The sequence below is a fragment of the Pipistrellus kuhlii genome, unplaced genomic scaffold, assembly GCF_014108245.1.
Source record: "Pipistrellus kuhlii isolate mPipKuh1 unplaced genomic scaffold, mPipKuh1.p scaffold_m20_p_36, whole genome shotgun sequence".
NCBI classification, from domain to species: domain Eukaryota; kingdom Metazoa; phylum Chordata; class Mammalia; order Chiroptera; family Vespertilionidae; genus Pipistrellus; species Pipistrellus kuhlii.
In genome coordinates this window covers 4,998,122-5,022,995 of record NW_023425536.1, presented here as the reverse complement: position 1 = coordinate 5,022,995, position 24,874 = coordinate 4,998,122, and the positions used below count along the sequence as shown (strand labels likewise).

The following is a 24,874-nucleotide window of genomic DNA, read 5'->3' as shown; positions in this document are numbered from 1 at the left end:
AAAGAGTAAGAGATCCTTTTTTATTGCTGTTCTGAGACTACAATGGAATAAAATTAGAAATCAGTAGTGGAAAAAATTGAGGGAAATTCACAAATATGTGGAAATTAAACAATGTACTGCTAAATAACCAATAAGTCAAAAAAATCAAATTTTAAAACGCTTGAATATGAAAGAAAATAAACACACAAAATAACAAAATATGTGATACAGAGCTTATAGGGAAATCTACAGCTGTAAATGCTTATACTAAGAAAAAGTATCTTTCAGCTTAAGATACGGTACTAAAAACAGATCAAATAAATCTAAAGCAAGCAGAAGTAAGGAAATAATAAAACTAGAGAACAAACTATATGAAATAGAGAATGAAAACAATAGAAAAAGTCAACAAGTCCAAAAGTTGGTTCTTTGAAAATATTAACAAAATCAGCAAAATTTTAGATGAACAGACCAAGAGAAAAAGATAGAAGACTCAAATTACTAGAACCAGGGGAGAGAGGTGTGGGGCATTACTATGAACTTTATGGAAATAAAAAAGGATTAAAAAGAAATACTATTAATAACACATCAGCAAATTAGATAACTTAGGTGAAATGAACTAATTAGAAAGATAAAAACTACCAAAACTGACTCAAGAAGAAACAAACTGAATAGGACTATAACAAGTAAAGATATAAAATAACTAATTAAAAAGCTACCCACAACCCTGGCCAGTGGGCTCAGGAAAGAGTCACCAGTTTGATTCCTAGTCAGGACACATACCCAGGTTGAGGGTTCAATCCCAGCCAGGTTGCCTTCGGGAGGCAACCAATTGATGTTTTTCTCCCACACTAGTGTTTCTCTCTTTCCCTCTTCCTCTCCTTCTTCTCTCTCTAAAATAATTAAAAACAGCCCTAGCCAGTTTGACTCAGTAGCTAAAGCATTGGCCGGAAACTGAAGGGTCCCAGGTTCGATTCCCTTCAAGGGCACATGCCTGGGATGTGGGCTCAATCCCCAGTTCGGGAACTTGCAGAACGCAGCCAATCCATGATTCTCTCTCATCGTGGATGTTTCTATCTCTCTCTCCCTCTCCCTTCCTCTCTGAGATCAATAAAATTATATTTAAAAATAAACAAGTAATAAATAAATAAAATAATTAAAAACATATTTTTTAAAATGTATTTTAAAAACTATCTACAAAGAAAAGCCATTACCAGATTACTTCAACACTGAACTACCAAATATTTAAAAAAAGAATACTAATTCTTTATAAACTTAAAAAAAAAAAATAGGATGGAATATTTCTCAATTCATTTTATAAAGCCAGTCTACTATTGTATAATAGAATATTTCTAAAACAAGAAAAAGAATCGTAAGAAAATTATCTCTTACAGATCCTATCCAATAAAGAGGGAATATGCTAATTAACCATCACTCCATCACAAAAATGGCTGTACTCACAGCTGAGGCCAAGTTCCCATGAGGAGCCTTAATGAGCAATCAGCAGGGACCTGAGGCTACGCTCTCCCTTGCCCCATGGGGCTTGACAGGACACCACAGGCCATGTCCCCCATCCGGCAGGGCTTGACAGAGAATCTCAGGCCATGTCCCTCACTTGGTGGGGCTTGATGGGGGATCTCAAGGCAGGCTCTCACCTCCTCCCACCCTGGTCTTGGCTGGGGGACCTCAGGCCACGCCCCCATCTTGGCGCCAGGCCAAGAGACCTGAGGCTAAGTCCCCTGCTCAGCGGGGCTTGATAAGGGTGGGACTGGCTGGGTTTGGACCTAGCCCAGTGGGGGTGGTGTGTGGCCAGGTCTGGGTCTCATGCGATTTTGAGGCGCATGTGGGTGGGCGGGGACTTGACTTTGGGTTCCGTGGTGCGCCCCAGACTTTGACAGAAGGAAGATTTTCATATACATTTTACTAATTTTCTTTCATCTTTGACACTTCTATTATAGAGAAAGAGCAAATACCAATATTAAATTATTTCCTCTAATTAATCCCCTTTTAATGTGCATGAATTTCGTGTAGTGGGCCACTAGTATGGACATAAAAATCTTCACCAAAATACTAGTAAACCAAATCCCACAACCTAAGAAAATAATTATATACCGTAGCCAAATAGATTTATCACAATATGCAAGATTGGCTTACTACCTGTAAATCAAATAATATAATACAACAAAAATCTCAAGATCATCTCAATAGCTGCAGAAAACTATGTGATGAAATCCAACATCCTTCCTTGATAAAAACACTCAACAAACTAGGAATAAGAACTTGATAAAGAACATCTGCAAGAAACAAAACAAAACAAAACACAGTTGACATCATGCTTAATGGTGAAAGACTGGATGATATGACCCAAGATCAGGGGCAAGATAAAGACATTCAAAGTAACCACTTCTACTCAACATTGCATTAGACTTTGAGTTTCAACAAATATATAAAAGATATCCATATGGAAAAGGAAAAAGTAAAACTATTTCTATTTGTAGATTGTATGATCTCATATATAAAAAACTTTAAGGAATCCACAAAAGGAAAACAATTAGAACTTATAAGTCGGAGGAAAATGGCAGCGGAATAGAGGGGCCTGCTCTGAGCCTAGTCTCAGAGCAGGTAGAAGGAGCACCTGAGAGCCACTAGGGGAGTGTTTGTTGGCAAGCTAAGGGATAGCAGAACTTTAAGAGAAGGTGGGGGGCTGATGGACTGGGTTCCCTGACCAAGCAGCCCACTCTGCGATGGAGACCTCTCCCAGAGCTATGGGCTCAGAGGGAAAACTACTCCATCTTGCAAGGAAAAGTGGATCTTATCTGAGACCTGAAATAACCACAATTATGGAGACCACTGAACAGCTGTGAGGCCCCAATCGGTGCAAACACGCAGATTCCACAGAAAGGTTGGATTTTGCTGGGGATAACGTGGGGTGTCTGGGTCCCAGCAGCGGAGGCGGCAGCTGCAGAGGCTGTGGCCGCTACTGCGGCAGAGAGAATCGCGAGCGTTGCAAGACCGGGAGGACCAGGAAATCTGTGTCCACAAAAGCCCCCCACTGTTGGGTCTGGCGTGATCCGTGAAAGTGGACAGGGGTCCCCAAGGTTGCTAATAGTGGGGTTCTCTAAAAATCAACCCATTCTGATCTGACACGGAGGGAGAACATAAGAATTTGAAAGGTGTGCAGTCTGTTTGTACTTGCGCACAGACCGGTCCGTCATGCACCTGAGCTTGATCCCCTGCAACCCTTTGATTCTGATTACAAAGGAGAGACCACCCAGATTGGCTTTCCCTGAGAAACGGCAGGGGGAAACTGCTTTTCTGGAAACTGGGAATCAGAGTGGGAAGAGACCATCTGGGAACCAGCTCCTAGGCAGTCCACCTCCACAAACTGGTATTGAGAGCCATAGAGAAAGAAGGCTAGAGCAGCCAAAAAGACAGGGAAGTCAATCCAGAAACACTGCCACCTAGGGGCTGGAGTACAAACTGACTGTGTTTATTATTAGTTTTATTTAATAAAAAACCAAGAAACTAAGAAATCGCCTACTTAAAATTAAGGACTAGCTTACAACACTGAGATGCAGTGCAACGCAGGGAACTGCAATACTGTCTGGACTGAGAAACAGATGTGCCAAACAGAATAATGGAGGAAATGAATGGCCTTCATTACTGCACATTTTTTATGCTAACTTTTTTTTTCTTCATTTTTTGCATCTTTTACTTAAGAAACCAACTTTTTTCTTTTTTCCTCACTTGATTTTACCTTTTTAATTATTAAATTTTTAGGTTCAATCAGTATTAATACTACTGCTATTTTAACTTTTTTGTTCCCTTTTTTTTCTTTTTTAAGTGCCATTTTATTTTCTCTTTATTTTACATTGGAATCAGTGTTCTTCATTCTATTTTCATTTTTCCTTTAGCATCGTTTAACCCTATCTCAACACGACCTTTACACCATCACTCTCTTCCTAACTTTTCCCCTTTTGCTGTCATGTTTATCTTGACCCTTTCCTGTTTTAGATTTTCCCTATTCTTTCTGTCTACCCCCTGCTAAAATTTTCACCCTACTTATATATCTAATTTCCAATCCTCTGCACCAAGTACATACACACCACTCTCTTAGCTGTCTTAACTAGCAAAAAAAAAAAAAAAAAAAAAAAAAAAAAAAGAAAAAGTTTTCCTCTGTCCTTTTGTTGCTGTTTGCCAGAATGTTGATTATATTGAATTTTTATGCTTTTTAGTGAGATTATTTTGTTTATTCTTTTGTTGTTGCTGTTGCTTGGTCTTTTTTATTTGCTTTGTTTTTGTTTGTTTTTGACTTATATTTTCCCTTGTTTTGCTGGATATTAGTGTGTGTGTTGTAGTTTGTATTAATCTCCACATATTGTTGCCAGCATTTGCTGGGGTTAATGGTTGTTCTATTGAAATTTTCTCCCCATATATATAGTTTGCTCTTTGTTCCCCTTTTAGCATTTAGTCTCTTTCTTCTCCCCCCCCCCTTTCTCTCTCTCTCTTTTTCTTCTTTCCCAATTTCATTTTGACAATCCTTTTTTATTTCTTTCTTTTTTTTTCTCCCTCCCTCTTCTCTTTTTACTCTTCATCTTTCTCTCCTATACCCTAATTTGCCTTTCCCTAGTGGTCACCTTTATTGGAGATTATTAATATTGCAAATACAGTTCTGTTCAGTGCCTTGTGTGTTGTACCTGGTTGTGTTGTATTTTGTGCCTTTAAATCAACACAGGAGAGAGAGAATTACATAACCAGACATCCTGAAAAGAGAGACCACGGGGAGACAAAAAAACAGCCCACATATGAAAGAAAAGCAGGCATCACCAGAAAAGGAAGTAAACAAGTTAGAGGCAAGCACCTATCAGAGCAAGGCATCCAAATTGGAATTCAGATATAGGATCATAAGATGGCTAAAAAGAATGGAAAACAAATTTGACAATATGAGTAAGAACCAAGAGGAAATGAAGAAGAACCAAGAAGAAATGAAAAATGACATCGCTACTGTGAAGAACTCAATAGTAAGCATCTAAAGTAGATTAGAAGAAGCAGAGGACCGCATCAGTGAGCTAGAAGACAAGATGGAAAAAAATACCCAATTAGAGCAGCTTCTAGAAAAAAAAAATTAAAAAGCAGGAGGAGAGCCTAAAGGAACTTTGGGACAATATAAAACAAAACAATAGTCACATAATAGGGTTTCCAGAAGGAAAGGAAACTGAGGAAGACATAGAAAAGCTGTTTCAAGAAATAATGACAGAAAACTTTCCTGAGATAGAGAAGAAAAAACCCACACAAATCCAAGAAACTCGCAGAGTCCTACTCAAAATGAATCCCAAAAGACCGACGCCAAGGCACATTATAATTACAGTGGCAAACACCAACAACAAAGTAAGAATCTTAAAAGCAGCCAGAGAGAGACAGAAAGTTACATATAAAGAAACCCCCATCAGACTAGCAACTGATTTCTCAACAGAAACTCATCAGGCCAGAAGGGAATGGAATGAAATATACAAAGTCATGCAAAGGAAGAATCTGAATCCAACAATACTGTACCCAGCAAGGCTATCAATCAAAATTGAAGGGGAAATCAGGAGCTTCACAGACAAAAAAAAGACTAAGGGAATTTATCACCACCAAACCAGCAATGCAAGAAATGCTAAAGGGTCTGCTGTAAAAATAAAAAAGAAATAGAAAATGAAGAAGGAACATAGGGGTACAGAATTAAAATTGCGACAAATAAGTACCTATCAGTAATAACTTTAAATCTAAATGGATTAAGTGCCCCAATCAAAAGACATAGGGTAACGAAGTAGATAAGAAAACAAGACCCATGTATCTGCTGTCTACAAGAAACCCATTTCAGGAAAAAAGATGCACACAGACTGAGGGTGAAGAGATGGAAAAAGGTTTTCCAGGCAAATGGAATGAAAAAAAGCTGGGGTAGCAATACTTATATCTGACAAATTAGATCTCAAAGTGAAGGACATAACAAGAGATAATGAAGGCCACTTCATCCTGGTCAACATATATGCACCCAATACGGGAGCACCCTAATACACACACACACACACAAAACACACACACACACACACACACACACACAAAAACTGCTGGAGGACATTTAGAAAGAGATTAATAGTAATACAATCATAGCAGATTTTAATACCCAACTATCACCTTTGGACAAATCATCTAAACAAAAAATCAGAAAAGAAACATCAATCCTAAATGACTCACTAGACCAGATGGAATCAATCGACATCTTCAGAACATTCCACCCCAAAGGACAGAATATACATTCTTCTCAAGTGCAATGGGTCATTTTCAAAGATGGACCACATGTTGGGACATAGGCAAAGTCTCTTCAAATTCAAGAAGATAGAAATCAAGTCAAGCATCTTCTCAGATCATAGTGGCATAAAACTGGAAATCAACTACAATAAAAATAATCCAAAGAAATCAAACACATGGAGACTAAACAGCATGCTATTAAACAATGACTGGGTTATCAGAGAAATCAAGGAAGAAATTAAAAACATCCTGGAAACAAATGACAATGAAAACACAACAATCCAAAATCTATGGGACACAGCAAAAATTCTTGAAAGGGAAGTTCATAGCTTTACAAGCCTAGTGCAAAAAACAAGAAAAAAAATTGTACCAAATTAACTCTAAAACTCAAAGAGTTAGAAAGAGAGCAACAAGAAAAGCCCAGTGTAAGCAGAAGGAAGGAAATAATAAAAATCAGAGTGGAGATAAACGACAAAGAGACCCATAAACAATACAAAAGATCAACAAAACCAAGAGCTGATTCTTTGAAAGGATAAACAAGATTGATGAACCTCTAGCCAGGTTCACCAAGAAACAAAGAGAGGATCCAAATAAACAAAATCAGAAATGAAAGAGGTGAAATAACAACAGACCACGCCGAAATACAAAATACTACCAACAACTCTATTCCAACAAACTGGAAACCTGGAGGAAATGGACATATTCCTAGAAAAATATAACCTTCCACAACTCAACCAGGGAGAATCTAAAAATCTCAATAGACCAGTGACTTTGGAAGAAATTGAAGCAGTCATCAAAAAGCTTCCAGTAAACAAAAGCCCTGGACTTCACAGGAGAGTTTTACCAAACATTCAAGGAAGAACTAAAACCTATCCTCCTCAGACTATTCCAAAAAATTCAAGAGGAAGGAACACTTCCAAACTCCTTCTATAAAGCCAGCATCACCCTAATACCAAAACCAGATAAAGACAACATAATGAAAGAGAATTACAGGCCAATATCCCTCATGAATATAGATGTCAAAATCCTCAACAAAATTCTAGCAAATCGGCTCCAGCAGCACATCAGAAAGATCATACACCATGACCACTGTAGGATTTATTCCGGGAATGCAAGTATGGTACAATATTCGCAAATCAATAAATGTGATACATCACATAAACAAATTGAGAGATAAAAATCATATAGTCATATCAATTGATGCAGAAAAAGCACTTGATAAAATCCAATACCCTTTCTTGATAAAAACTCTCAACAAGGTGGGAATACAAGGATCATATCTCAACATAATAAAAGCTATATATGATAAACCCACTGCCAACAACATACTCAATGGGCATAAACTAAAACCATTCCCTCTAAGAACAGGAACAAGACAGGGATGCCCACTCTCACCACTCCTGTTTGACATAGTACTGGAAGTACTAACCATTGCAATTAGACAAGAAGACATAAAAGGCATCCAAATTGGAAAAGAAGTAAAGTTGTCCTTATTTGCAGATGACATAATATTGTACATCAAAAACCCAAAAGACTCCATCAAAAAACTAATAGACTTAATAAATGAATTTGGCAATGTAGCAGGATACAAAATTAATGCCAAGAAATCTATGGCATTTCTATATACCAATAGTGAATTTACAGAAAGAGAGACTAAAAAAGCAATCCCATTTACCACTGCACCAAAAAAATTAAGATACCTAGGAATAAACTTAACTAAGGAGGTAAAAGACCTATATGCGGAAAACTACACGACACTGAAAAAAGAGATAGAGGACGATGTAAACAGATGGAAGAATATACCATGTTCATGGATTGGTAGAATCAACATCATCAAAATGTCCATACTTCCCAAAGCAATTTATAGGTTCAATGACTCCCCATTAAAATAGCAACGGCATATTTCACTGACCTAAAAAGAACTCTCCAAAAATTCATCTGGAACAAAAAAAGACCCCGGATAGCTATAGCAATCCTGAGAAAGAAGAATAAAGTAGGAGTGATCTTAATATCAGATTTCAAGCTTGTATTACAAAGTCACTGTTCTCAAAACAGCCTGGTACTGGCACAAGAACAGACATATAGATCAATGGAATAGAATAGAGAATCCAGATATCAACCCAAATCACTATGCTCAATTAATATTTGACAAAAGAGGCACGAATATACAATGGAGTCAAGACAGTCTCTTCAATAAATGGTGTTGGGAAAATTGGACAGATACATGCAAAAGAATGAAACTAGACCACCAACTTACACCATACACAAAAATAAACTCAAAATGGATACAGTACTTAAACATAAGACGGAAACCATAAAAATACTAGAGGCATCCTCAGGCAGCAAATCTCAGACATATGCGAAAATAGCTTCTTAACTGATACTGCCCCTAGAGCAATGGAAGCTAAAGAGAAAATAAACAAATGGGACTACATAAAAAAAATAAATAAATAAATAAAATAAAAGCTTTTTTACAGCAAAAGAAACCATCAATAAAACAATAAGAAAGCCCACTGTATGGGAGAACATATTTGCAAATGTTATTACTGATAAAGGTTTAATCTTCAACATCTACAGACAGCTTATACAACTTAGTAAAAGGAAGATAAATGATCCAATCAAAAAATGAGCAATGGACCTAAATAGAATATTTTCAAAAGAAGACAGAAGGAAGGCCAAGAGGCACATGAAAACATGCTCAAAATCACTAATTATCTGAGAGATGCAAATCAAAACATCAATGCAGTACCATCTCACACCTGTCAGAATGGCTATCAACAAATCAGCAAATGACAAGTGCTGGTGAGGATGCGGAGAAAAAGGAATCCTCATGCACTGCTGGTGGGAATGCAGACAGGTGCAGCCAATGTGGAGAACAGTATGGAGCTTCCTCAAAAAACTGAAAATGAAACTCCCATTTGACCCAGTAATCCCACTCCTAAGAATATATCAAAAGGAACTAGAAACACCAATCAGAAAGGATATATGCACCCCTATGTTCACAGCAGCACAATTTATAGTAGCTAGGATTTGGAAACAGCCTAGGTGCCCATCAGCAGATGATTGGATCAAAAAACTATGGTACATCTATACAATGGAATACTATGCTGCCATAAAAAAGAAGGAATTCTTATCATTTGCAACAACCTGGATGGAATTGGAGAACATTATGCTGAGTGAAATGAGCTAGTCAATGAAAGAGAAACACCACATGACCTCACTCATTTATGGATAATAAAGAACATTATAAACTGAAGAACAAAAACATAGATATAGAGACAATAAAACAACAAGCAGACTGTCAAATTACACCGGGGGGGAGGGGGGTAGGGAGATATGGGGGAGATAAGAGATCAACAGAAGGACTTGTATGCATGCATATAAGTATAACAAATGGACGCAAAACTCTGTGGAGGGAGGGCATGTATAGGAGTGGAGGGGCAATGGTAAGATATGTACACATATAATTTAATTTAAAAATGTAAAAAAAAAAGAACTTATGAGTTAGTAAGGTTGCAGGATTCAAGATTTATATACAAAAGTCAATGTACAATATAACAATGAAATCAAGAAAATAATTCTATTTAATATCAAAAAAGAATAAAAACTTAGGAATTAATTTAACAAAATAGGTACAAAGTTTATACTCTGAAAACTATAAAATATATTTGAAAGAAATTAAATAAGACCAATACTTCATGTTCATGGCCCAGAAGACTTAACATTGTTAAGATAGCAATACTCCACAGATTCCTATCAGATTGCAATTCCTTTAAGAGTCCCAGCTGACTTCTTTGTAAATTCTGACAAGCTGATTCTGAAATTAATATGGAATTTCAAGGGATCTACAGTAGATAAAACAATCTTGAAAAACTAGAAGAGAATGGAGGATTCACACATCCTCATTTCAAAACTTACTACATAACAGTAATAATGAAGGCAGTGTGGTAGTGGCACATGGACAAACATAAAGGTAAAGGACAAGAATCCTTGAAATAAAACCATCCATCTATAGTCAACTGATTTTCCACAAGGATGCCAAGATTATCTAATGGCAAAAAAATCAGTCTTCAATAGATGGGGCTGGGAACACACAAAAGAACAAAGTTAAACCCTTACCTCATATCATATACAATACAAAACACTAACTCTAAATGGATCAAAGACCTAAATGTAAAGCTAAAATTATAAAAATCTAAGGATAAAACATAGGGTAAATTTTCAGTACTATGGATTCGGTGATGATTTCTTAAATATAACACCTAAAGCACAAGCGATAAAAGAAAAAATAAGTTGAATTTCATAAAAACCAGTAACTTTTGTGCTTCAAAGAACACCATTAAAAAGTAAAAACAGCCCAGTTTAGGGACTACCTATAAACCTATGAACTGGAAGTCACAGTTCAATTCCCTGTTAGGGCACATGCCCAGGTTGTAGCCTCAATCCTCAGTGGGGGGCATGCACAAGGAGGCTGATCAGTGATTCTCTCTAATCACTGATGTTTCTATCTCTCACTCCTTCTCCCTTCTTCTCTCAAATCAATAATATATATATATATATATATATATATATATATATATATATATATATATAGATATATTGTATGTGTGTGTGTATATATATATATATATATTTTTTTTTAAGTAAAACACAACCTACAGAGTGAGAGAAAAATATTTGTAGATCATATGTCTGATAAAGGACTTGTACCCAAGAATATAGATCAGCTTAATAATCTTACATAATGAAACCCTAATATGCAAATCTATCAAATGGCACAACGACTAGTCAGTATGACACACACTGACCACCATGGGACAGGCGCTCAACACAGGAGCTGCCCCCAGTCGGGGCTGGCCAGCTGGTGGTGCCAGGTTGCCAGCCAAGGCAGGTGCCAGCGGAGGCTCCCCAATCACCCTGCCGTCACCCTACAGAGAGGCCCTGATCCCAGCCAGGCCTAGGGACCCTACTTTATATTTTTGGAATAGTCTCTTAGATTTAAACATTAAAATCTGGCAAGGCTACTCTAACACAGACAGAAACAAGATGATGCATGATGACATGCAAGTTTGCACATTTTATGGTCAGCCCTGAATCTGATACTTAAAACTGTGTGACAACACAACGCCAATTATTTAACTTCTCTCTGCTTCAGTTTTTCCACCCATAAGATGGGGAAAATGGTACTACTGCCTCAGAAGAATCATGTTATATACTAGTTTTTATAATCAGGGCAAAAAAAAAAAATGTCGCTGCCCATAAAGCAAAGATGCCTTTCACCTGTATGAAAAGTATGGTCACTGGTGTGTGTAGCATCCCAGATTACGAGAGGGATAACCAGGGGGATTGGGCCTAAATGGCAGTCGGACATCCCCTGAGGGGTCCCAGATTATGAGAGGGTGCAGGCTGGGCTAAGGGATACCCCTCCATGCAAGAATTTTGTGTACCAGGCCTCTAGTAAAAAGATAAGTAACCTCATTTAAAATGCACAGAGAATATTAATATATTTTTTTCTAAGAAAGATATACAAATGGGCAATAAACAAAACACATGAAAATACGCTAGACATCGTTAATCATCAGAAATGGAAACCAAAACCACAATAAGATACTACTTCATACCCACAAGTCACAGTTAGAAGAAAAAGTTGGATAGTAACAAGTATTGGCAATGATATGGAGAAATCAGAACAGTTATACAATGCTGACAGGAATGTGCTGATGCGATTGCTTTGGAAAACATTGTCAGTTCTCAAAAGGTGAAACATAACTACATCTCCTAGCAATTACACTCCTAGTTATACACCAAAAGAACTGAAAACACACAATCATATAAAAAATATACACTAATGTTCATTGCATTATTTATAATAGGCAAAAATAGAAAACAATACAAATGTTCATCAATTGATAAATGGATAAATGAACTGTGGTATATCTAGAGAGTAATATGTTATTCAGCAATAAAATGGAATGAAGTGCTGATACATTCTGCAACATGAATACATCCAAAAAACACTATACTAAGTGAAACAGTCAGCTATAAAGGACCACTGATATGAAATTTCCAGAATAGACAAATCTATAAAAATAGTAGATTAGTGCTTGCCTAAGCCTGGGATAGAGAGATGGCGACTATTAATGGGTAAGGGGTTTCTTTCTGGGGTGATGAAATGTTCTAAAATTAGGTTGCAGTGATGGTTGTCCAACTGTGAATGCTAAACATGAATGTATGTTTTAAGTGGAGGAACTTACATTATGTGATTTATATCTCAATAAAGCCATTATTTAAGAAACAATGCCCTAAAGCAGGGGTGGAGAATCTTTTTCCTGCCAAGGGCCATTTGGATATTTATAACATCATTCAACGGCCATACAAAATGATCAACTAAAAAATTAGCTTCCTCTACTTGGTCAAACATTTAATTAACTAACCCCTAATGCCTGGCAGGGCCAGACCAAATGATTTCTCAGGTCTTACAAGGCCCACAGGCAGGACATTCCCACCCGTCCAAAAGAATGAACTTTACATCTCAAGGTTTAAGGGTGTACTGTGGTGTCACAGAAATATGAAGGCCTTTTCTTTAAGGACGCTCCTAAAGAAGGAATGATTTCTGGTCTACTTCAGAATTAGAATCAAATACTTTTAGGCAATGTCTAGAGCAGGAGCGGGGAATGTCCTGTCCTTAGGCCATGTAAGGCCCGGGAAATCATTTAGTCTGGCCCTGCCAAGGCATTAGGGTGAGAGAATTGAATATTTGACCAGATATAGGGGATAATTTTTAAATTGATAATTTTGTATGGCCTGTGAATGATGTTATAAATATCCAAATGGCCCTTGACAGAAAAAGTTTCCCCACCCCTGGTCTAAAGCAATTCCACATTTTCCTGGAGTTATAAATCTGCGAGGAATGAAATTAGGTGTAACAAGACCAACTCAGGGGTCCATTCAAGGGTGAATATAAGGACTTGGTTAGTTCTCTCAGCTAAAACTCTGAGTTCCCTCAGAACAAGTTGAAGCATAACTCCAAAATTCTCACAGAATCCTCAAGATTACCATATTTTGGACTGAAAAAAGAACCAAGAAATAATCCTTAATATTGCTTTAAATTTTAAATTCAGATGGAAAAACCTGCAACCCAGAGCTAGACCAAGAACTCAACTATTTTCTAAATTATGTTGGGTCTTTAAAAATCTTTATTGTTAAAAGTGTTACATACGTCGCCTTTCTTGCCCCACTGACTTCTATCCCATGCCACCCTACAACCCAGGCCTTCACCACCCTATTATCTGTGCCCTTGAGTTATGTGTATGTGCATACAAGTTCTTTGGTTGATCACTTCCCACCCACTCATCCTCCCACACCTTCCCTCTGAGATTTGACCAGTCCTTTCCATGAACGTGTCTCTGGATCTACTTTGTTCATTATATCCTGCATATGAGTGAGATCATGTGCTATCTTTCTCCAACTGGCTTATTTCACTTAGCAAAATACTCTCCAGGTATATCTATGCAGTTGCAAATAGTAAGAGTTCTTTCTTTTTGCAGGTGCGTAGTATTCCACTGTGTAAATGTAAGCTTTTGATCCATTGATCTGCTGATGGGCACTTGGGCTGTTTCCAGATCTTACCTATTGTAAATTGTGCTATGAATAAATTTGCCCATTTTTTAAATTAGATTGTTTGTATCCCTTTTGTTAAACTGTATGAGTTCCCTATATATTTTGGAAATTAACCCCTTAACACAGTGGTCAGCAATCCAAGGCTTGAGAGCCACATGCAGCTCTTTGGCCCCTTGAGTGTGGCTCTTCCAAAAACACCACGTGCAGGTGCACACGTACAGTGCGGTTGAAACTTTGTGGCCCATGCGCTGAAGTCGGTTTTCGGCTCTCAAAACAAAGTTCATTCGTTGTACTGTTGATATTTGGCTCTGTGACCAAATATCAACAGTACAAATTCTAATGAGTTTGTCGACCACTGCCTTAACAGATGTATCATTGACAAATACATTCCTCCATGCCTTGGGCTCCCTATACATTTTGTTGATAGCTTATTTTGCTGTGCAGAAGCTTGTTATTTTGATGTGGTCCCATTTGTTTATTTTCTCCTTAGGTTCCTTTGCCCTGGGAGATGTATCAGTAAACATATTGAGCTATTTGAGATGCCTGTTATTTTGCTGTCTATTGTTTCTTTTAAGATTTTTATGGTTTCATGACTTACACTTAAGTCTTTTACCTATTTTGAGTTTATTCTTGTGTATGGTATAAGTTGGTGGTCTAGCTTCATTTTTTGCATGTACCTGTCCGGTTTCCCCAATACCATTTATTGAAGAGACTGTCTTGACTCCATTGTATGCTCTTGCCTTCTTTATCAAATATTAATTTAGCATAATGGCTTGGGTTATTTCTGGGTTCTCTGTTCAGTTACAGTGATCTATATGTCTGTTCTTGTGCCAGTACACAGGGTTTATAGTATAACTTGATATCTGGTATTATGATTCTTCCAAATTTGTTCTTCTTTCTAAAGATTGCTACAGCTTTAGGTGTATTTTTTTGGTTCCATATAAATTTTTGGAGTGTTCGTTCTAGGTCTGTGAAATATGCCGCTGGTATTTTAATAGGGATTGCACTGAATCTATAGATTGCTTTGGGTATTATGACAATTTTAGTGATATTAATTCTACAAATCCATAAATGCAGTACACTCTTCCACTTTTTTATATCTTCCTCTATTTCTTTGTTCAATGTCTTGAGTTTTCTGAGTACAAGTCTTTTACCTCCTTGGTAAGATTATTCCTGATTATCTCAAATTTTTTTCTTGCAATGATTGGTTTTTTTAGTTCTCTTTCAGAGAATTCATTATTGGTATATAAAAAACCCATATATTTCTGTGTGTTAATTTTGTATCCTACTAGGTTGTCAAATTCTTTTATTAAATCTAATAGTTTTTATGAAGTCTTTAGAGTTTTCAATGTACAATATGTCATCTGCAAATAATGAGTGTTACTTCCTCTTTTACTAGTTAGATACCCTTTATTTTTTCTTCTTGTCTGATCGCTATGGCTAGGACTTCCAGTACTATGTTGAACAAGTATTGTGAAGTGGGTTTCCCTATCTTGCTCCTGTTCTTAGGGAAATGGCTTTGGTTTTTGCCCACTGAGTACAATGTTGGCTGTAAGTTTGTCATATATGGCCTTTATCTTGTTAAGCTATGATCCCTCTATTCCCAGGTTGCTGAGATAGTCTTGGGTTTAGTCCCTTGGTTTTCATACTTCATGCCATTCCCTTCTGGCATGAAGTGTTTCTATTATTGAGAAGTCACCTGACCATCTATTAGGAGCTTCCTTATAGGTAACTTTCTGTTTCTCCCTTGCAGCCTTTAAGATTCTTTCTTTGTCTTTAATGTTTGCCATTTTAATTAATATGTGCCTAGGTGTGAGTCTTTTGGGTTTAATCTTGATTGGGACTCTCTCTGTTTCCTGAACTTGAGTGACTTTTTCCTCTACCAGATTAGGGAAATTTTCTGCTAGGTTCTCTAATCCTTTCTCAAATTCTGCTCCTTCTAGTACTCCTATAATGCAAATGTTGTTAGGTTTTATGTTATCCCATACCTCCTTAGACTCAACTCCTACCTGTTTCCCCGAAAATAAGACGGTGTCTTATATTAATTTTTTCTCCCAAAGTTGTGCTAGGTCTTATTTTCAGGGGATGTCTTATCTTTCCATGTGCTAGGTCTTATTTTCGGAGGATGTCTTATTTTCGGGGAAACACGGTACTTCTTAATTTATTCTTTCCATCTGCTGCTCTGAATGGGTGGCATTTTTTTTTCACCTTGTTTTCTAATTCACTGATTTGGTCCTCTGCTTTAGTCCAGTGGTCGGCAAACACATTTGTCAACAGAACCAAGTATCAACAGTTCAATGACTGAAATTTCTTCTGAGAGCCAAATTTTTTAAACTTCAACTTCTTCTAACGCCACTTCTTCAAAATAGACTCGCCCAAGCCAGGGTATTTTGTGGAAGAGCCACACTCAAGGGGCCAAAGAGCTGCATGTGGCTCACGAACCACATTTTGCCAATCACAGTTCTAGTCTACTATTTAATCCTTCCAGAATGTTCTTTATTTCAGCGACGTCATTCCTCATTTCCAAGTGATGATTTTTTCAAGCTCTCTATGGATTTGGTGTAGCTCTCATTGAAACCCTTATCATTCCCATAAAGTTGCTTGTAGTTCTCATTGAATTGTTTGTGCACCCTTATTACCATTACTCGGAATTCTTTATCTGACAAATTATTATCTCCATTTCATTTAGTTCATTTTTCTGGCAATTTCTCCCTTTCTTTCATTTGGGGATATTTGTCTTTCCACTTATGGTGTTCCTTTGTTTTTGTTTCTATGTATTAGTTCAAACTGCTATGCCTTCCAGATTTTGTGGGGTGGTTGTATGTAGTTGGTGTTTTGTGGGAACCAGTAGTGCAGTCTCTTAGATCTTCTGAACTGGGTGCTCTAGGAAAGGCTGTTACTTGAGTTATTTGGGTTCTCATGTTGTAGTTGGGTCTTGAATGTTATTGTCCCATTTGTGGATGAAGTCTCCTTTAAGGATGGTTGACTATGTGGCTCACCCTCAACTGACGTGTGTGAGCTTTTGTGAAGGTGCTAACTGAATTGAACAATATGCCACACACAAAAAAACACAAACCAAAAGAAAAAAAATAAAAATGTACACAAGCACCAACAAAATCAACCACCAGAAAAGAGAATTTGGAAAGAAAAAAGAGAACAAGAATGATAGAAAAAAAGAAAAAGAAAAAATACAAGGCGAAAACAAACCAAACAACAAAAATGGGGGTGGGGTATGTATTATAGATACACGCTGACATAAAGAAAACAAGAATGAAGAATTAGAGGAATAGGAGAAAGATAATGGTTTAAAATAAAGGAAAAAGAATGAGGTTGAAAAAATAAAAATAAAAGAATTTGAAAAGCATAGAGAAGAAAGCAGTACACCTAATATAAGAAAAAAAGAAAAGTCAGGACCGGTTTGGCTCAATGGGCAGAATCTTTTGTAAGTGTTGTATTCTTGTATTCACTGTATTCTACTCAGTCAGAAGCAATTTCTTCATCAGACTGTCCTGAATTTCTTCAACTTCCACACACTTGCCTGATTTCCAAATAAAAATGCACCTTTCCCTGCTTTCCTGAGGTCTCTGGGCCTTCTCTCTTTTGACACCCATGCTCTATTCCCATCCCTTCTCAGCTCATTTTAGATTTTCTCCTTCCATTCTTCTCCCTATCACCTTCTTTTCTCTTGGCCTACGAAAAAACCCTTTTCCCCATTATAAAAATCAATGTAAGTAAAACCCATTTCCTTGATCATGTCATCCAACTTCCTTGTTTCCCTTCACAGTCAAGCTTTTTGCTCACTGTTGTCTCTATTTTCTCAGTAATCATTTGCTCCTAGTTTCCAGAAATGATTTCTGCTGCCACCATTACGTTGAAGCTTTTTGGACAAAGGGCAAATGACAACAGCAACTCTATGCTACCAACCTTGGGATAGTCCAATATTAACTGTCCAGGCCTTACTTTGTTTACCTGCCCTGCAGCATCCAACAGTCTTGGCAGTACCTGCCCTAAGCACACTCTCCTTCCTTCATTTCACAGGCATCACTCTTCCTTTCTTCAATAGCTCCTACTAAGGCACCCCTCTGAGCAGAGGGCTCTTCTTCCTCTGGCTGTCATGCAATACCCAGGATTATCTGTCCTTAAAGTAGATTTTCAAATGTGTAAAACACACACACACACACTCATACATATCCCCACACACCAAATACCACAAAAGCCTGTCCATATGACATTTTAAAAGATGACATTCTCACCAAAATGTCCTTGCCTGGTAGACTTGTCTTGACCATTACCAAAAAGAGAAAACTCTAATTCTAAGTCCAAAGAGATAATGGCAGATTCCTTAGAAAACAATGAAAGACAGGGATATATTTGTTTCTCTAGAACAGGTGAATTCAAGGCAGTAGCTGACTCTACCACATACTATGGCCTTAGGAACAAACAGAGGAGCAACTGTGCCCCATGTGAATTTGCCTTGCAAATATGCAAAAATTATACCATCAACCATTTCCAAAACCTGGGTTGGAATCATCAGTGTAATCAATTCACCTACCTCAATAGTTCAGATGAGAGTCAATGAGAAGGCCTGGTATGGGACATAGGGTAATACTAAATATTCCAAGACTAGAGGCCCGATGCCCAAAGATTTGTGCAAGAATAGGTCTTCCTTCCCCTGGCTGCTGGCACCGCCTTCGCTTCAGCCAGAGCCGCCTCTTAACTTGTTGTGTCAATTTGCATATTCCTTCCTTATTGGCTGTGGGTGCAGCCATCTTTGTCATGGAGTTATGGTCAAATTGCATATTCAGTCTTTATTTTAGGGGTGTCGAACTCAATCAGAGAAGGGGCCAAAATCTAAAATCCAGCCTAAATCGCGGGCCGAATGGTTTACTGAACAGTCATAAACTGTCATTGTGATGGAAACGCAGTGGAGTGCAGTGATGACAGCGCGGTGCGGGCCACATTGCAAGGCCTGGCGGGACGGATTTGGCCCGCGGGCCTTGTGTTTGACACATGTGCTTTATTAGATAGGATAATATACCATGTCTTAACTTATTCACTACCTCTCAACCATGAAAAATGAAGGAAGGTGAGATCAAACTGGTATTCAACAATGAACCACTTACACCATTCACTATTATTATTATGTCATGCCACTGATAGTAAGTTGTGCCACCCAAGCCTCTTTTTTTGAGGCCTAGACTTGGCACCAAAACAGTCTGTTAAAAAAGAGACAAGGATGAGAAGGAGAAATGTGAGTTGCATAAAGGAGTGAGGCAAATCTCAAAAGTAATCCCAAAGCCCAAACTTTTATTTATTTATTTTTTTTATTTAATGAAGATGCCCAGAGAATGTACCATACTTTTAAACATTAATGTAACTATCACTGTTGACAGTGAATAAAGGTAGTTTGGCACCATAACCCCACCTAGTAATGGGGGAAAACAGAGGAACTAAGGTGCCAGTGATAGATGACAGGACAAATTCTGCCTATAGCCAGTCTGGGTAATTCCAAATATTTTACCTGCTATTTCTGGAATATTCACCTAAAAGGATCAAATGAGTACAGAATCAATAAGGCATAGTTTATACGACTTATTATAGATTAACCAAATTACTTGATCATTCTGTGACTGTTACTTTGATTCTGAACGTACTTTTCAAAGTTTTGTTTTAAACACTGTCTTTCTAGGGAACCATTTTGTTTACTGGAAATGCAAGTTTACCTCAATCTGTAGAAACACAATTTTAATGCACAGTGTTACGCCACAATATTAGATACAGGACAAATAATTCGTTTTATGTGAGTTAAGAATTTAATGAATGGCAATCACTTAACTATTTTGAACTGCCACTAGGCATCAAGTGAAACCTTTTCCAAAACACATGAACAGCTATTTATGAGTTACCCTTACCTTCCTTTGTTCGTGCAATAAAATGTCAGTATAACAGAGCAATTGAGGAGGCTGACTCCAGGAGGCAGGCTGCCAAGGTTTGAAGGCCCAACCTGTCACATATTAGCCCTGTGACCTTGAAAAGTTATTTCTCCTTTCTGCCCCTCAATTTCTATATCTGTAAAATGGAAAACATAGGATTACTATGAATGATAAAATGTATAAATATACAGAAAGCACTTAGACCTGTGCCTGGCACATTGTCAGCACTCAAAAAATGTAAGCTATTATCATTAGTTATTGCATTTCTAATGGAAAAAGAAAAATGCTGATGGCTTTCTCAAAGACTTCTCCACCAGAAATAATCTCTCTTGCCTGTCAGCAAAACTGCTCATGAAAGCAAGGGAGTCAACAGTGAGAATAAGCACCTATGTCATGCACAGGCTGTGCACCACACAAGCCTGAAAGCCCCAAAGTTGTTTGCTTTACAATACCACAAATATTAGAGTCAGAGGTTTCAAGATTTTGCTAAACCACTTCCAGCTACATTCAGAAGACGGTAATATAACATGGTTTGGTTGACTGTCAAGTCATGGGTTGTATAAACACTAGTTTACAACAAAATGACTGTAAAAGTGGTATGGTTCTTATTGGTTATATTTGAAGCCTTTTATTTTTCTAGCTGTAAATAACAGGGAGAGAGCAAGAACCGAATTTAAATAAACTGTAAGTTTCTCAACAGAACTTAGAAACTTCAGTTCAGCCTCTTTATATGTGCAAGATCAAACACTGTATACTTTATAATTTGAAAACCAAACACATCCTTAGCAAACTAGGTTCCAAACCTAGCTCTATTACTATTAGCTGTATAGCCCAAATATTGCACCTCTCTCTCTCTCTCTCTCTCTCTCTCTCTCTCTCTCTCTCTCAGAAAGAAGTAATGTTACTAATCTCTTAGAACTAAAAAGAAGATTAAATGAGATAAATGTTGATAATAAATAGTAGTTGCAACTGCCAATAAATAATTCAGGAAAATATCATTTACTCTAGCTTCCCCCGTCTCCCTCTCCCCCCCCTCCCCCCCCCCCCACACACAAAGTATACACAACAAAGAAAAAAGAATCTGAGCCAGGAAATATGGGGAAAAGTATAAAAATAAAATAATTTAAGGTTCCTTCTATGAGGGGGAGGGGAGAACTATGGTACTCAGGAAAAAGTAAAGATAAATAAACGCTACATTGACAAGCAAAGAAGTGTGAGAAGAGTCATAGATATTTATTAAATAACACAAAGAAATCTGGAAACAATGTATTTCTCAGTCATTATCAGAGATGAAGTCTATGTAAATAGAAACTCCAAGGATGACATAACTATAATGCAGTAACATACCCTACCAAAGTAGGCTCTGAGATACTGTAATTTAAAATTATTATAAACTAAGTAAACTAATATTTGGAGGAAACTTAAAATAGAATGATACGGTTTGGAGTGGGGTGGAGGGTAACAATGGGGGGAAAAGGGAACATTTGTAATACTTTGAACAAATACAATGTCATAAATTCTATGGATTTTACACTTACCATTAACATACTTTATGTTCTTTATGTTATGTATATGGGATAAAAACATTTTAAAATAGTAATAATGCCTAGTAAAGGAAATGAATAATCTACACATCAAGAAACTCTATTGTTTCATTCAACAGATATCTACTGATTGCTGACTAAATAAAAGAATTTAATTTTATATATAATTTTAAAAAGCAGAGTAAAACAAAGGAATACCACTTTTTACCTATAAAATTAGCAACTAAAAAATAATTCCAAGGCTGGCAAGAATTCAATTAAATAGTCACTATAATACAGGTTTGTGGGAGTGTAACTGGTACAAATTTTCAGGACGGTAAGTGGGAAAGTGTATAAAAAGCTTTGAAAGTGTTTATGTCCTTTTACCCATTAATCCACTTCTAGGCATTTAGTCTGAGGAAATAACCAGAGATGTACACAATAACTGACATAAAAGGATGTTCACTGCATATTTATCAAAGTAAAAAGCTGCTAATAATCTAAATCTTTAACAGGAATTAATTAAACAATTTGTCATCTAGTCATATAAAGGAACACAATGAACCACTACTCTCATTTGAAAAGAAATTATTTGATGGAAGAAAAAATGACTATTCTAAACTATGTACAGTAAGATTGCAATTTGCTTTTATACATACAAATATATACATATACAACCAAAAACTGGAAAGCTAAATATCACACTGTTAACAAGTTTTCTCTGTGTGATGTTATTTTTAGTTTTCTTAATTATATATTTTTTGCATTATCCTTCAAATTTCCAGTGTAATCATATATTATTTTTATAATGCAGTGGTCTTTGTGGTTTGCATCCTAAACATCTACTCCACGTATATCAACGAGGGTAAACTCACACCACTTGTCCGTAACAATGTCCTGACCACAAAGTTAAAAAGAGACATCTACTTTATGCAGTTCTTAAGCCACCTCTAAATATGGATATTGTTTGATTATTTCTAGGAGTGCTAAAATAATGACTTCAGTACTTACATTCAAAAATCTTAATTATCATCCATCTTCCACTTTGCCCTTCACAGGTAAGGTTGGATAAATGGCAGTACTGTATTAAAAAAACAAAAACAAGAAACAACTTACCACAACAAAAAAGCTAGGTTATACAACACAAAATAAGACAAGATAAAGCAGCATCAAGCCAACACTATAAAACATCATGGACAAAACCAGAAAAGACAAGAGGAACATGGGAGTCTGGAAATAAAGTTGAGGGTTCTGTGACTCGATACTAAGAATATACTAAATCTAACATAAGTGGCTGAAATCACAGAGGAATTTTAATTGCCAAATGGAAATAATTTTTAAAAGCAATTACACAATGCCCTTTTAAAACAGCATCCTAAAACTGGGATGTCTTGGGGGCTGGCCACCATTAAGAATTACCACATAGAAAATTTGAAGATGGAGGCTTGGGCAAATGCCTGTACTTGCTGCCTCTCGCAACCACATCAAAATTACAACTAAATACACAACAATCTCACCTAAAACTGCTGGAAAGCTGGCTGAATGGAAGTCCTACAACTAGAGAAGTGAAGAAAGCACACTGAGCCTGGTAGGAGGTGCAGAGTCATGGAGGTGACTGACCAGGCACCCACATGTGCCACTTTTTTATCAGGAGGGAAATCATCTCTGCAGAGGCCGCCCAGGAGAGCAAGGAGTCCCAGCCTGACACCAGACCCCCAGCCCAGTGTCTCAGAGCTGGAAAAAGAAGTCCCTACAGGCAGTAAGAATTACGGGTTGTAAAAAACCTGTGAGGACTAGGGCTCAGTGACACACAGGCTGCTGGAGACCCAGCTGTTCCTCTTACAAGGCTGGCAGCACAAACTGAACTTATAAGGTCTTGCTACCTCTGAGCTCTAGCACCAGGATGAAGCTACGGGAAAGACAGACACATATGAGGAGGAACTAGGCTGCCCAGCATCCGGTCAGGAACTTGGAGACAGCTTTATCCCAGATTGGGATGTTCGCAGGTGTTCCTATGCTGAGACCTCCCCAGTCATAGCGCTGACTAGCAGCCATTTCTGTTTGATCCACCCTGATAATTCCCTAAGACCCCACCTCATCCAATTTACAACCCCACCCAAGCTGTGTACAATGGCTTTTGCATATGAATGGCCTGTTCTTGCTCAGGCTAAAATCTCTCAAACAAGCTGCAACTAGGTCAGGGAGCCCCAAACCTATAAGTAAAAGGCCCAAGGCCTGGCACCAGCACCAGCCTGCCTTGTTTCATAGCTGGGCCTCATCTGGGCACTTCCAAACCAAATATAAATCTACAGATCTCTCTGCAGCTTCTGCTGGGTGGCCCCAGGCAGTGCGTGACTTTGCACTTCCCTGGAAACCCAAGAGCCAGGGTACCAAGTGTGAGACCATACCAGATTACAACTCTACAGATTCATAAGCGACACACGCAAGGGACGGACTCAATGAGCACCAAAGCCCCACTGAAGCAAGTTCTGCTCCATAGGGGTGTCTCGTGCATAGGAGCTCTCCCACTGTAGTCACAGCTGGTCCTCACAGCCAATTTGCCTGGAGGTCAAGTCCTCCCAGGGACACCAATAGCAACAAGACTGTACCCACAGCCCACAAAGGGATGATCTATAACTCCCAGCTCAGGTGCAGGGGAGGCTGAGAAGCTGAGCCTCTGGGTCCTATAGAACACCTACTCACAAGGCCACTCTATCAACTCAAGGAGACACAGTAGCTCTACCCAATACACAGAAGCAAACACAGGGAGGCAGACAAAATGCAGAGATGTCACAAATGGAGGAAAGCAAACTACTGGATATAGAGTTTAAAACCACGGTTATAAGGTTACTCAAGAATCTTCTAGAAACCCCCCCCCCAAAAAAAAAAAAAAAAAAAAAAAAAAAAAAAAGGAAAAGGGCCTGTCAGAAGTTAGACATACACTGACTGAAATAAAGAATAATATACAGAGACCTGACTAGTTTGGCTCAGTTGGATAGAGCATCAGCCAGTGGACTGAAGGATCCCAGGTTCAATTCCAGTTAAGGGCATGTATTTTAGTTGTAGGCACATCCCTAGGAGGGGGTGGGCAGGAGGCAGCTGATCGATGTTACTCTCTCATTGATGTTTTTAACTCTTTATCCCTTTCCCTTCTTCTCTGTAAAAAATTAATAAAATATAAATTTTTTTTAAAAAAATAATATATAGGGACTCAACAGGAAAGTAGAAGATTCTGAGAATCAAATCAATGATTTGAAATATGAGGAAGCAAAAACACCCAACCAAAAGAGCCCAAAGAAAAAAATAATCCAAAAATATGAAGATAGTCTAAGGAGCCTCTGAGACAACTTCAAGCATACCAACACTCGCATTATGGGGGTGCCAAAAGAAGAGAGAGAACAAGATATTGAAAACCTATTTGAAGAAATAATGACAGAAAACTTCTACCTCGTGAAAGAAATAGACTTACAAGTCCAGGAAGCACAGAAAGTCCCAAACAAGAGGAACCCAAAGAGGACCACACCAAGATAC

General features: G+C 37.7%; 1 protein-coding gene across 1 annotated transcript in view; it reads right to left on the bottom strand.

The window, feature by feature from the left end:
- Positions 1 to 24,874, bottom strand: part of FANCC (FA complementation group C) — a 229,205-nt gene that overhangs the window by 177,205 nt on the left and 27,126 nt on the right. Inside the window, exon 2 of the mRNA XM_045570735.1 lies at positions 22,355 to 22,424. The gene's annotated coding sequence lies outside the window, so the exon portion shown is untranslated. The remainder of the gene's footprint in view (positions 1 to 22,354; positions 22,425 to 24,874) is intronic.